This window comes from Orcinus orca, chromosome 15 (assembly GCF_937001465.1).
Source record: "Orcinus orca chromosome 15, mOrcOrc1.1, whole genome shotgun sequence".
NCBI lineage: Eukaryota > Metazoa > Chordata > Mammalia > Artiodactyla > Delphinidae > Orcinus > Orcinus orca.
In genome coordinates this window covers 45,283,507-45,294,431 of record NC_064573.1, presented here as the reverse complement: position 1 = coordinate 45,294,431, position 10,925 = coordinate 45,283,507, and the positions used below count along the sequence as shown (strand labels likewise).

The 10,925-nt window shown below is 38.4% G+C and overlaps 1 pseudogene; it reads right to left on the bottom strand.

Annotated features, from left to right (window-relative positions):
* Positions 1-9,099: 9,099 nt before the first annotated feature.
* On the bottom strand, positions 9,100-9,491 carry LOC101284335 (60S ribosomal protein L31-like; annotated as a pseudogene).
* Between the last annotated feature and the right edge of the window lie 1,434 nt (positions 9,492-10,925).

The window sequence follows — 10,925 nt, the reverse complement described above, 5'->3', positions numbered from 1 at the left end:
AATAACTTTTATTCTACCCTGGGTAATAAAATAGCAGATTCTCCAAGGAAATAATCAAATCCAAGTAGTCTCATTCCCTCAGTCATTGTTCACAATTCCAAGTTTTCTTTCTGAGCTTCCACCCCAATTCTCCACACTTTTTTTTTTTTTGTCTGAAACAAGGAAAACAGGGAGGAACGTCATCTGCTGCTATGGTCGAGGGACCATGAAGCTGTATGTTTTATTCGATGTCATTTCTCTGTGGCTTCTGGCATCTGGTGTTTTCATGTTGCCCTGTATTGCCTCTGGTGCTGAAGGCAAATGATGCAGGCTACCTTGTAGAACATTTCAGAGATCCTAAGTCCTCAGCTGGGCAGCTGCTGTAGCTCTCCAGTGCAGTGAAGTCTCTATGAAATGCCCCAGATTCTCTCTGCTTTCCTGGACTCGTTTGTGTGAGCAGCAAACTGGTTCAAGTGCCAGCTACTGTCCATTGCCTTCTGTGAGCTTATTAGAAATCTTGACGTCAATGCCATCCCAACTAGGATTCCCATGTGATGGGCAGTTTCTGAGAATGGTAGGGGGTGGGCTATTCTCTCTCTCATTCTATGCCTCCCTTTCTCCCTTTTTTGGACTGCTTATGCTAGGGGAAGTCAGGTGCAATGCTAGGTCCTGTGGTAGTCCTGCAGAAATGTCCACGTGTCCAGGGACTGAGGGAAGACTCAAGTCTACAGTCAGTGAAGGGTGTAGGACCTGCAGGGATCTCCTTCAATCCAAGAGTGCACAATGAACAGAGCCCACCTGAACAAGCTTGGAAATGGACCAAACCCCAGAAGAGATGACAAATCTTTAGTAGAGACTACAGCCCTAGCTGACAGCTCGACTGCCACCTCATGAGACACTTTGACCCAGAGATATACCTAGCTAGGCCATGCTTGGCTTTTTGAACTATAGAAACTATGATAATAAATGTGTGTTTTATAAGTGCCAAGTATCGGAGTAGTTTCTTAAACTGCATAGATAACTAATACATCACGTCACCTGGTGAGTATTTTATATTACTTCTCCCAAGCCCTGACATCACTGCAGGTCATGTGTATATCAAGATACAGATTATAAATTGGGACCATGTCCTTTTCTCAGAAACCACCCCTAAACTACAAGGGGGATTCTCTTGTGGTGAAAGTTTTTACAGGGTAACATAATTAAACGTTCTTCTACCCATACCCCTGCACAAAGGAGGAAGAAAAGATAAATTACCAGAGTTTAAGGCTCTCCAGAGGCTGTTCCACAAACCTCTGACATCCCTACCCTGCTATTACCCGTATTCCCTCTTCATATCTTCTAGTGGTAAATGTTGCTTCAATAAAATAAAATTTTTAAAATGTATATATATATATACATACAACAGACACAGAAAACAAACTTATGGCTACCAAAGGGGAAAGAGGGAAGGGAGGGATAAATTAGGAGTATGGAATTAACAGATACACACTACTATGTATAAAATAGATAAACAGCAAGGATCTAGTATATAGCAGAGGGAACTATCTATATTTAATATCTTGTAATAACATATAATGGAAAAGAATGTGAGAAAGAATAATATATAGCTGAATCAATTTGCTGTACGCCTAAAACATTGTAAATCATCAACTTCGATGAAAAATTAAACTTAAAAATCCCAGCTCTTTTAAGTATAGTGTGTATTTAATCAAGAAAATTATCTTTAAAAAAAAAACAGCTCTTTTTTACTTGAAACTTGTTGCAGATTGGGAAAACCCTGAAGTAGGAATAAAACTTTCTTAATGTTTAGCAGTTTGAATAAATGTGTCATTATCCTCAGACATGAACACTCTCCCTAGTCATTCATATACTCTGCACATAGTCACCATGAAGAGACAGACAGCAGTAAGCCAGGAGAGCAGGGGAAGAAACCACCTAATGTTAACTCACGGTATAATGTAGCAGAATTCTCTGAGGAAGAGATCAGTGGAAGCTGGTCCTGTGGATGAGGTGGGATTTGTTCTGAGCCTTAAAGGATTGGAGGATTTGCATAAAGAGGTTGGAGGTTTAAAATCATTTCAGAAAGTGCAAAAAAACCCCACAAAACCACACAAAAGGCACTAAGATCAAAATTGCATTTGGAGGGATAGTGGGAAAAGGAAATTTGTAGGAACAGTGTTGTCTGTTAGGCAGCCGAAAGAGAAAGATTTCTATCACACTGGATTACTCAGAGTCTGACCATTATCCGGAGACAAAGAGATGTTTTTGAGTAGAGGAATAAGACAATGAAATTAATGACATAATAGATTGATGAAATGGCAATTGATAACCTAAGAATAAATATTTATTGAGGGTCTTCTTTGCATCAGGCATAACACCGAAAGTACAATGGTAAGCAGAGAGATATAGCTGCTACCCTCATAGAGTTTACTATCCACGGAGGAAAACCATAATTTTAAAAGTAAATCATATAGTTTGTGCTCAAAGTGCTTGGAAGTTGAAATTCAGTGACACGAGAGGCTATAAGGAGAGAACTTCATGGAGTCAGGCTTTCCTAAAGATTTTTTCAAAGGAAACTTTTTTTTTGAGGTAATTACAGATTCACATGCAGTTGTAAGAAATAATACAGATTCCACATATCTGTTGCCCAGGTTTCTTCAACGGTAACACATTGAGTAACCATAGAACAGTATCACGACCAGGGTATGGACATTGATACGGTGAAGATGCAGAGCATTTCCATCATAAGGATTTCTCATGTTGCCTCCTTTAGCCACACCTACTTCCTTCTTGCTCCACCCCCATATTCATCTCTGAACTGCTAATGTGGTCTCCACTTCTAAAATGTTGGCGTTTCAAAAATGCTACATAAATGGAATCATGCAGTGTATAACTGGTGATTGGCCTTTCATATTCTGCATAATTTTGTGCATGTATCAATATCTTATTCCTTTCTTATGGCCAAATAATTTTGCTTGGTATGGAAGTATTACAGTGTATTTTTTTGTAATAATGTATCTTTTTTTTTTTTTTTTTTTTTGCCGTATGCGGGCCTCTCACTGTTGTGGCCTCTCCCGTTGCGGACCACAGTCTCCGGACGCGCAGGCTCAGCGGCCATGGCTCACGGGCCCAGCCGCTCTGAGGCATGTGGGATCTTCCCAGACCAGGGCACGAACCCGTGTCCCTTGCATCGGCAGGCGGACTTTCAACCACTGTGCCACCAGGGAAGCCCAATAATGTATCTTTTTTAAAAAAATATTTATTTATTTGGTTGCACCAGGTCTTAGTTGTGGCAGGCGTGCTCCTCAGCTGTGGCTCACCAGCTCCTTAGTTGTGGCATGCAAACTCTTAGTTGCGGCATACATGTGGGATCTACTTCCCTGACCAGGGATCGAACCCAGGCTCTCTGTGTTGGGAGCACGGAGTCTTATCCACTGCGCCACGAGGAAGTCCCTACAGTGTATTATTTTTAAGACTGCCAAATCACTTTCTAGAGGGGTTGTATTATTTTACATTCCCTTCAATAATATATGAGTGATCCAGTTTCTCCACATCTTCTGCAACATTTGGCATTGTCATTTTTTAGGTATGTAGAAATAATTCATTGTGGTTATAATTTGCATCTTCCAAGGGGCTGATGATGTTGAACATCTTTTCACATGCTTATTTGTGATCTGTATATGAAATATATGTTTGTGTCTTTTGTCCATTTTAAATTAGGTTTATTTACTTTATTTTATTTTATAAATTTATTTATTTATTTATATTTTTGGCTGCGTTGGGTCTTCGTTGCTGTGCGCGGGGTTTCTCTAGTTGTGGCGAGTGGGGGCTACTCTTCGTTGTTGTGTGAAGGCTTCTCATTGAGGTGGCTTCTCTCGTTGCAGAGCACGGGCTCTAGGCACACGGGCTTCATCAGTTGTGGCTCGCAGGCTCAGTAGTTGTGGCTCACAGGCTCTAGAGCGCAGGCTCAGCAGTGTGGTGCACGGTCTTAGTTGCTCCACGGCATGTGGGATCTTCCCGGACCAGGGATCGAACCCCTGTCCCCTTCTTTGGCAGGTGGATTCTTAACCATTGTGCCACCAGGGAAGCCCAGTTTATTTACTTTAATGTGTGTCTTGAGAGTTTTCTTATGTTCTAGATACATGTGGTTTGCAATTTTTTTTCTCCCAGTCCGTATCTTGGCTTTTCAATCTCTTAAAAGGGTCTTTCACAGAGCAAAATATTTAAAATTTTGATAAAGTCTAATGTTAATTTTTCCTTTTATGGATCATGCTTTTAGTGTCAAGTCTAAGAACACTTTGCCTAGCCATAGATGCTGAATTTTTTTCCTTTTTTTTTAAAGTTTAGTAGTTTTATGTTTTCCATTTAAGTCCATGATCCATATTGAGTTGATTTTTGTATCATGTGAGAGACTTAAGTCAAGGTTTATTCTTCCTGCCTGTAGATGTCGAATTACTCCAACACCATTTGTTGAAAAGGCTCTCTTTTTGTTTCTCTGTTTTAATTTTCCTGCCTCCCGTGGTTTTCATGAACATATTTTAGAATACCATTTTGATTTATCTAAAGTGTTTTTGAGTGTATCTCTTTGTATAGCTTTCTTAGTGCTTGCTCTAGGCATTATATTTTATGTACATAACTTATCATAGTCCAATAGTGTTGTGATTTAACCAGTTCAGATATTTTAGTATATTAAATAGTCTTGCATTTATGTGAATTTGGAATTATACTGATTTAGAGAATTGTCCTTTTTCATTAATATTATATTTTATGTCTTTTCTTATTTAATTAAATAAGCTTCAAAAATAACCCAAAACAACAACAACAAAAAGTATACAAAACTCATCTCCCTCTGCATCTCCTTACCATCCTACATTTATAATATTTATAATTATATTCATTATAATAAATGTATATATTTTGTATATTGTACTTGTATATTTATATTCATTTATATGTTTATATTTAATCAATGTTATTTATCAAATAATATTGATTAAATATAAACAGTTTCTCTATAGACTTTTAGAACCATATCAAAAAGCATTTTAATTTTGGGGTCACCCTTAAAACAATTTCGAAGACTCACGATAAGAAGAATATTTTGTATTTAGCCATATTTTTGCTTACTATGTTGTTTATTTTCCTTTGATTTTCCCAAACTCCTTCACTTGTTTCTTTTCTGTTTAGAGAGCTTTCTTTATCCATTCTTATAGGACAAAGGTCTGCTGGTGAAAGATTCTTTTAATTTACCTTCATCTAAGAATGTTTTGATTTTTCCCCTCACTCCTGGAGGATATGCTAACTGGACACTGTACACTGGGCTGCCAGTTCTCTTTCAGACTTGAAAAATGTTAGATCACTTCCTTCTGACGTATATGTTTCCTAATAAAAAGTCCTCTGTCATTCAATCATGTTCCCTCTGTAGGTTACATGTCACTTCTTTTTCACTGCTTTCAAGACTTTTTTTTTGTCTTAAGTTTTCAGAAGTTTGACTATGATGTTTTATAAAAGTATAGAATTCCTTGGGTTTTATGCCATTTGGAGTTTGCTCACCTTGAATCTTTAGGTTTATGTCTGTTGCCAAATTTGAGAATTTTTCAGCCTTTATTTTTAAGTACTTTTTCATCTCTGTGCTCTATCTCCTCTTCTTCCAAAAGTCTGCAATGTATTTTAAAGGGTAAATGGGAAGCAACTGATAAGTTTTAATCAAGGGACTTATATCATTAAGCTTTTAATGAGAAACAAGCCATACCACAACTTAGTGGGTTCAAACAAGTATTTAATTAGCTCACAACTCCGTGAGTTGGCAGTTTGGGTTGGTCTCAGCAGGGTAGCTTTTATTCCAGGTCTCAGCTGGTGTTAACCATGCATCTTCGGTTAGCTGCTGTGTTGGCTAGAGGCAGGTGACTGTGGAAAGTCTGCACTGGGATGGCTTGTCTCAAATGTCCCTTGACCTTCCAGCAGACTAAACTGAGCTTTCTCACCTGGTGGTGGAAGTCCTGAATGACCTATGAGAAGCAAGCTCCGATGTGTAACAGCTTTGCAAGACTCTGCTATTGGTATGCTTGCTAATGTCCCATTGGCCAGAGTAAGTCACATAACCAACCCAAATTCAAGGGATGGAAAAATAGATTCCAACTTTCAATGGCAGGGGAAAATTTTTGCAATCCAGTGCAGGGTTATTATAATCTTTTTATTTATTTATTTATTGCGGTACGTGGGCCTCTCACTGTTGTGGCCTCTCCCGTTGCAGAGCACAGGCTCTGGACGCGCAGGCTCAGCAGCCGTGGCTCATGGGCCCAGCTGCTCTGCGGCATGTGGGATCTTCCCAGACAGGGACACGAACCCGTGTACCCTGCATCAGCAGGCAGACTTTCAACTACTGCGCCACCAGGGAAGGCCTATTATAATCTTTTTAAAAGAGTATTTGATACTTTGAGAGGTATGATTTGCAAGAAGCAAAAGTTAAGGCAGAGAGATCATTTTAAATAGGAAGAGAGAGAAAACTGGAGATTTAAAATATGCTTAAGGGGTAGCATTGACAAGTGATTCATTATGCGTGAGTAGAGCAGAAATGATGTGTCATGCATCGCTATTAGGTTCCTGTCTTGAGCAATTTGAGGAATAGTAGTGACATTTATTGAATTGGGAACCCTAGAAGTGGCAAGATAAAGACAAGGGTAATGAGTTCAGTTTGGGATAAATTTTATTTGAGGTACAGAAAGGCATCCAAGTGGAAATATTGACTACATTGTTCAGCAGAGGGCCACGGTTTAAAAAAAGAGGTCTGATGGAAAGAAAACCATCTGTAAGTTATCAACTTATTGACCATACATGGCTTTGGTCATAGAAATGGGTGAGTTAAATGGTAATATTCATAAGAGTTCTATGGTTCTGAAAATAAGAAAAATGGAACAAGTGCAGGATACTATTGAGTTCAACAGTCTTTAGCAGTAGTCAGAAGGATATTTTATTTTACTATTTTATTAAGCACACATATCTTTAGTATTTGTTTAAAAGACTTGAGTATATTTGTCAAAAGACAAATAAGTGCAAAATCCAATCTTAGTTATCACCCATGGTGGAAGCTACAGACTGACTTCCATGAGGGAAGGGTCAGGTGATTATATATGTGTAACAAGGAGTCAGGGCTGTATGATCATAGGATCATATCCCTCATGGTATTATGTAATTATTCATATAACAACTCCAAATGGAGTCTAGTCTGTCTGATCAGGGTTGCTAACAAGAATTCACTCAGTAAAATAATAATAGACAAAATTCAAAAATATTTAGGATGATATTTGACTTAGTTTCAACTATGAGAATTGAACTGGATTTCTGAAGTCCAGAGATCATGACCAGCCAAAATTTCTGGCCATATGTCACCTCTGTCTTGTGTGTATATTTCTTAATGTGTTTATGCATCTTTCAGTTCTAGGTGGAATTAGAATAAAATACAGAGATTTTTTTTTTTTTTTTTTTTTGCGGTACACGGGCCTCTCACTGTTCTGGCCTCTCCTGTTGTGGAGCACAGGCTCCGGACACGCAGGCTCAGCGGTCATGGCTCACGGGCCCAACCGCTCTGCGGCATGTGGGATCTTCCCAGACCGGGGCACGAACTCGTGTCCCCTGCATCGGCAGGCGGGCTCTCAACCACTGCACCACCAGGGAAGCCCCCAGAGATATTTTTAAGAGAAGTAAATTAAGATATTTTTATCTTGGGATGGAATCTATACATCATTTTTTGTATATGTGAAATTTAATAGAATTTGGCAAGTTTGAGTGACAGCCTCGTAAACCCAGTTTAAAACGTTATTGAGTAATTGATTCAGAATGGTGATGTAAGCTGAAATCGTGCTGTTTATGTACAGTATGTTATGAACATTTATACAAACTTCAACTGTAACATATTTATAAGTTAATTTCTTGGATTTATAAAAATCCCTAATACTTGACAAGGCTTTTTCTCAGAAAATTGAAATGCTTAAAATGAATCTAAAATATATTTTATTTATAAATTCTGTTTAAAATATTTGAAGTAGTATTCAAAGTCCCTTTATAAAGATTATGGTTTTTCTAGACTTATACATTGAATAGAATTTGCTAACTGAACCTGACAAGGGTTTTGAATTTGTAACTTCAGAAAGTTAAATTTAAAATAAATCATAAGACTCTGTGAAATCTTTCTTATATACAAAATCTACCCTGAACTCAAAACAAGAAGGAACTAAGTTAGAAGACTGTTGCATGAAATGAAATCTGTTACGTAGAGGCACAGGAAGAGGGGACACTGGAGGGGTAGAAGAATGGGACCTGAAATGATGCAAGTACAATACTAGAACCAGAATAAGATGCTGGGAGTCTTGAGATGGAATGAACCTTGGGTTGTACAATGTCTTATTAAGGTTAATGATTAATACAAAGTTCAAGAATGTCCAAAATTCAGAGCTAGTGAACAGCAAGGCAAGGAGTTGATCCTCCCTACGCTCCCACTAGACCATTTGCAACAAACTCCCCTTCAGTTCTTTTACTCCCTTCATCTCCAATCTTGCATAATGACAGATGGACAAAACGAGTTGTAAGAACCAGCCTGTCCATATTGGTTGGTGTGTTATAGGTGAATGGGTGTTCAGAGCAAACCATGGGCTCATGAGAGCTAATTTTCAACCTCCCCACTCAAGTGAAGCAGCCTCATTGTTTTATCCCTTCCTTTCCCCAGAATTGGAAAGATACACTAGGTGTCCTCCTTGCTTCATACTCTCTCATATACCATAATCCTCTAGGAATGTTTAGACTTCTACATGCCTTTGAGGCTAATGGTATAAGACTATAAGCTTTCCTTTTTCTTTGTTCTCAACCACTGATGTTTTAATTACTCTTTCTGCATTAATTTTTAAAGACAAAATAGCACGTGACTGGTAATCTTTCTCTTCTCGCTAGGCTCTTCTGCTATTTTGGGTGACTTCTGTTTTACCAATATCCTGATCCTCAATTTCTCGACATTTTCATCTACATGGAGTGTTTTTCCCATTCCAGTTCAGCCATTCACTCCCATAACCCCATCCTGAACCTTATTCCTTGAGTCGTCTCTGCTTCTTTTTTTTTGGTTCTATAACTTTATTGGACAATCAGCAGTTAATTCTCATCCACACTATCTGTAGATTTTTGAAAGTAGGGACAGGTACATAGGTAACCAACATATAGAGCTTGTTTGGTGAATCTTCATCTTCATTACACTTTCTGGACAACTGCACACAGATATGGTATGGGACATTCTTTATTCCTTTGGCCCAGACAACTTTCTTGAGCCTGGTGTCAATGTGTTAATCTGGAGTTCCCATCTGCTTCATGGCAAATTTCCAGATTATTTTGAGTGCCCGAGGGGCACATTTCTTGATACCCACTCCTTGGATGTGCTTGTGAATGTTGATAGCGTATTCTTTGGTCACCATCTCATTGATGGTGGACTGACCCTTCTTCTCGCCACCCTTCTTTGCGGGAGACATCCTGCCATGCCAGGGTTGGAAAGGAAGAGAGAAAGGGATTGTGGGAGGATCTTCTCTGCTTCTGATATCATATAGGCAGGATCACAGAGATGACCACAGCCTCCTATCCTTCCATCCTTCCAAATAGCCATCAAATCTATTGGGTGGACCAAAATGTTCATTTGTTTTTTTTCCGTAAGATGGCTCTAGTAGAACTTAGTTATCTTTAACTTTATTTGAAACAATTTTGTTAGATTTTATGTGACAGCTGTCATATCAGCATGCATTTAAAAAAAGACTTATCAAAATTGGTGAATTTTTATGTAGCCATTTTAATATTGAAGATGGAAGAAGAAAAGCAACATTTCTGGCATATTATGCTTTATTATTACAAGAAAGGTAAAAACGCAACTGAAACACAAAAAAAGATTCGTGCACTGTATGGAGAAGGTGCTGTGATGGATCGAACATGTCAAAGTGGTTTGGAAGTTTCGTGCTGGAGATTTCTCGCTGGACAATTCTCCATGGTCAGGTAGACCAGTTGAAGTTGATAGCAATCAAATGGAGACATTAATTGAGATCAATCAATGTTATAACATGCAGGAGATAGCCAACATACTCAAAATGTCTAAATCAAGCATTGAAAATCATTTGAACCAGCTTGGTTATGTTAATCACTTTGATGTTTGGGTTCCATGTAAGTTAAGCGAAAAAAAACCTTCTTGACCATATTTCCACATCTGATTCTCTACTGAAACGTATTGAAATGTTTGGATTACTCTGTTTTTAAAGCAAATTGTGATGGGCTATGAAAAGTGGATACTGTACAACAATGTGAAATGGAAGAGATCATGGGGCAAGCAAAATGAACCACCGTCAACCACACCAAAGGCCGGTCTTCATCCAAAGAAGGTGATGTTGTGCATATGGTGGGATTAGAAGGGAGTCCCCTATTATGAGCTCCTTCTGGAAAACCAAACGATTAATTCCAACAAGTGCTGCTCCCAATTAGACCAACTGAAAGTGGCACTTGACGAAAAGTGTCCAGAATTAGTCAACAGAAAATGCATAACCTTCCATCAGGATAACGCAAGTCCGCATGTTTCTTTGACGACCAGGCAAAAACTATTACAGCTTGTCTGGGAAGTTCTGATTCATCTGCCGTATTCACCAGACATTTCACCTTTGGATTTCTATTTATTTCAGTCTTTACAAAATTCTCCTAATGGAAAAAATTTCAATTCCTTGGAAGACTGTAAAAGGCACCAGAACAGTTCTTTGCTCAAAAAGATAAAAAGTTTTGGGAAGATGGAATTATGAAGTTGCCTGAAAAATGGCAGAAGATAGTGGAACAAAAGGGTGAATACGTTGTTCAATAAAGTTCTTGGTGAAAAAGAAAAATGTGTCTTTTATTTTTACTTGAAAAACTGAAGGCACTTTTTGGCCCACCCAATA